The sequence below is a fragment of the Cucurbita maxima genome, unplaced genomic scaffold (assembly GCF_002738345.1).
Source record: "Cucurbita maxima cultivar Rimu unplaced genomic scaffold, Cmax_1.0 Cma_Scf00039, whole genome shotgun sequence".
Taxonomy (NCBI): Eukaryota; Viridiplantae; Streptophyta; class Magnoliopsida; order Cucurbitales; family Cucurbitaceae; genus Cucurbita; species Cucurbita maxima.
This window is the reverse complement of record NW_019272055.1, coordinates 767649-771543: the sequence shown is the minus strand read 5'-3', so window position 1 is coordinate 771543 and position 3895 is coordinate 767649. Positions and strand designations below refer to the sequence as shown.

The 3895-nt window shown below is 34.7% G+C and overlaps 1 long non-coding RNA gene across 1 annotated transcript in view; it reads right to left on the bottom strand.

Moving 5' to 3' along the window:
- Positions 1–3356: 3356 nt before the first annotated feature.
- LOC111469354 overlaps positions 3357–3895 on the bottom strand; it is a 9233-nt gene continuing 8694 nt past the window's right edge. Inside the window, exons 2-3 of the long non-coding RNA XR_002714858.1 lie at positions 3526–3535; positions 3357–3430 (exon numbers count right to left, since the gene is read on the bottom strand). This is a non-coding gene — a long non-coding RNA (uncharacterized LOC111469354). The remainder of the gene's footprint in view (positions 3431–3525; positions 3536–3895) is intronic.

The window sequence follows — 3895 nt, the reverse complement described above, 5'->3', positions numbered from 1 at the left end:
TGCATATTGTCATTATCGATGGATGAGAGAATTGCGTGAATGACAAGATCAACTTAACCTAAAGTGACTCTCCCGTCTTTTGATGGTAAATTTTGATTGGCTGACAATATGAATCGTTTCAGAGAAAGAACAAGCATGAAATGAAGACTGACAAACTGCCGATAACGAATTACTTGACTGAAAAAGTGCCGATAAATAATGAATTAGAATATTAAGACCAAATTGTAATATATTTTTTAAAAATAAATGAAATAAATGTGAGAGGGAATTTTAGGTAATTAATTAATTAAACAAGCATGTGCAATTTTGAGTCTTCCAAAGCCAATATTTAATTGTTTAAATTTTGTTGTATTTAAATAATAAAAAAAATGAAGAAAATTGGTTTCATCAATTAACTAAATAACCCATTAAAGTCAACGAATTTGGTCTCCTCTCTAAAATAAAATCAACTCTACACTTCCTAATAATTTTGGCATCTTCTTGGAACTTTCTGAATTTAATTTAATTTAACTTTTTATTAAATTGACCCATTAGAATGATTTTTCTCAATTTCACCATCGTCATAACTGTGATGTGGCCCACACATTAATTAAAACCTTTAATAATAAACCTACTGTTTTATTTTTATTTTTAATAAAATACATACATACATACATACATACATACATACATACATACATACATACATACATACATACATACATACATACATACATACATACATACACACATATCTATATATATATATATATATATATAATAATCACTCATTTCATGATATATAATTTCCTTATATTTTCTGACGGTATGATAGTTCAACAGAATCATATCTACGGAAATGACTCATAATGTACTATAGGGGGAGGCAACCATTCGTCAACTCCTCCAACTTAGATTTTGTTTGACGGTTTGGTAAAATGATATCTAAGTTTGTCAGACCTGAGTCGCCTCAAAATGTATTCTAGGGGAGTGCGACAAATTGTCAAATTCTCCTTACTTGAAAAATTATATGTTATTTAAATTATTGTGTTAGTCTTTTGCTTGTAGTTATATAATGTTGTTTTCATTATTTCTTTCCACCTTGCTTTCAAACTCACTTTTGAAAATTTCTCTACTCACTTTTTAAAACTTTCTTCTCAAAACGGGGCTAGAGGTTTAACCATATGTTGTCCTACCATAGGTGACGTGATCTTAAATTGGCTTGACTCACTCAGTATTGGGAGTGATATCGCACAATCGTAAAAGTCTGTGGCCAAGAAAAGCGCGATTGTGACAAGCGTCCTCGCTAGCACACTGCTCAGTGTCTGGCTATGATACCATTTGTAATGGCCCAAACTCACCGCTAGCAGATATTATCTGCTTTGACTTGTTACGTATTGCCGTCAGACTCTGATTTTAAATATGTTTGTTAGGGAGAGGTTTCTACGCCTTTATAAGGAATAGTTAGTTCTCCTCTCCAACTCATGTAGGATCTCACAATAAATAATATTAAAGAAGTCAAGATGGTTGAGTTGGTCTAAGGTGCGTGTTTTAGGTACCGGTTCGAATGGGCGTGCTAAATCATCATTTTCACATATACTTGATATCTTATTGTTGAATTTCCTTTGTTGTCTGTCTTAAGTTGTGTTGTTATATAATAATGTATGAACATTTTATACAGATTTTGACGTTTATCATAAAGCTTTTTGATATGTAGCTCTACGGTCATAACTTGGCTATACAATCAACCATCGAATACTCTTAGGTGCTCAAAGTGAGGTTTTTTACTAAACCAGGTTTCATAGAAAGTGATAGTGTCCAATGCCTTTGTCGGCAGACGATTTAAAAGATAAATCACATGTCATATTTTCATCCCAGAAAATCGCCTAGACATGCATGTATTGAGTAAGCTTCTTGCCACATTAATTACAGTGCGATTTCTTTGCTGAACCACATCGTTTTATTGTAGAGTGTAGGATGCGATGAGTTGATGCTCGATTCCTTCTTTTTTCGCAAAACCTTGGTTGGTGTGCAACATTTTTTTACTTGTGATTGGACATATTTTCAAAAAGCGTTTTAAACTTCCTAAACGCACATAGTTCCTCTCATTTTTTTTTCAGCTACTATCGTGAACAAGTAAGAAAAAAAAAAATACTTACTGTTACTTACCATTGATGATGGAGTGACTAGGCCACGTAAATTTGCATGTACTAGGTAACTTTCATATATATATATATATATATATATACTTAAAAGCACTTAAAAAATGAATCCAACGAACGGTAAGATTGTAGTAGTCAACCAACCAAATATATCACATCCAATATGTCGAACTAGTTTGTGTTGGGGACCTCTTTGTTTTTAACCACGAGACAACCAGAAAGGCATTGAATCTAGCACTAAGAGTTAAAAGTGAGAACATATAACGGCAAACCAACCACTAACCGATAATATTTGCTTTTGCTCGTTACATATCAATGTCCGCCTCATGGATTAAACACGTTCATTAGGGAGAGGTTTCTACAACTTTATGAGGAATAGTTCGTTCCCCTCTCCAACCGATGTGAGATCTCATAATCCACCCTCCGAAGAGCCAAGTGTGATGATCATGCATGTCCAAGACATGTTGCCCATGGTCGCATGCTCGTGGCATACCAAAACCCTTTCCTTGTATCACTTCAATGCTTTCATGATGTATAATTTTCTTATTGTATTTTCTAAGTGCATGACGGTTCGACAGAATCATGTCTATGAAAATGTCCCAAAATGTATTACAGGGGGATGCGACCAGTCGTCAACTCCTTCTGCCTAGATTATGTCTGACCATTTGACAAAATCACGTCTAGGCCTGCCAGACCTGAATCACCTCAAAATGTACTATAGGGGGATGCAAGTTGTCAAATTCTTCCTACTCGAAAATTTATAGGCTATTTAAGCCGTTATATTGCATTTTTCTTGTAGTCATATAATATTGTTTTCATTCTTTCTTTCCACCTCTTTCCAACTCCCTTTTAAAAATCTATCTGTCCAGTTTTCTAAAACCTTCTTCTCAAAACGTGGATAGAGGCTTAAGCATACGTTGACCTTCTACAAGCAACGTGATCTTAAATTGGCTTGACTCACTCAGTGTTTGGAGTGAGTACCACACAATCGTGAAAGTTTGCTGCTAAGAAAAGTGCGATTGTGACAAGCGTTCTCGTTAGCATACTGTCCGAGTCTGGCTATGATGTCATTTATAGCGGCCCAAACCCATCACTAGCAAATATTATCTGCTTTGGCCTATTAGGTATTGATGTTATCCTCACGATTTTAAACGCTCCGAAGTTTGTTCAATTTCTTACCATTTTTAGAAGAACTCTCTGAAGTTTGCATTCGGACCCAAATTTCGGCTAGGTTTCTTTACGAATCATGTGGAGAATTCTCTCTAGTTGAACATATCAAGATTTCAGACCTCGATTCACAAAGGTCTCAGATCTGAAGAAAAACACTCAAGATCTTACCTCATGGATTCTCTCGATGGAAAAATGGGACTTCAATCACCCAAACCTTCTCCTTCCTTCCAAGGAGTCCTACTCCTTTCAATTAGATTGTGGCCGGAGGTGACTTCTGCTGGTGGTCTAGTGAGTTTTTCTGACGGCTCTTTCTTTCTCCCCTCTCTAGGTTCTCTCAGCCCTCTCTCTCTTTATTTTTCTCTCTATCCTAGGATAGGGTTCAATTGGAGGTTGGAGGGAGCAAAATGACCTATTTGTCCCTCTGTTGACTTTGACCAAATTTTTTTTATTCTCATATTACAGAACCCAAATATTCTGACACAAACTATTTATTGACCGATTATTTTTAAATTTTTAAATTTTATTTTATCATAGGTATTTTTAATTTTTTTTTTTTTTTTTTTTTTTTTTTTTTTTTTTTTTTT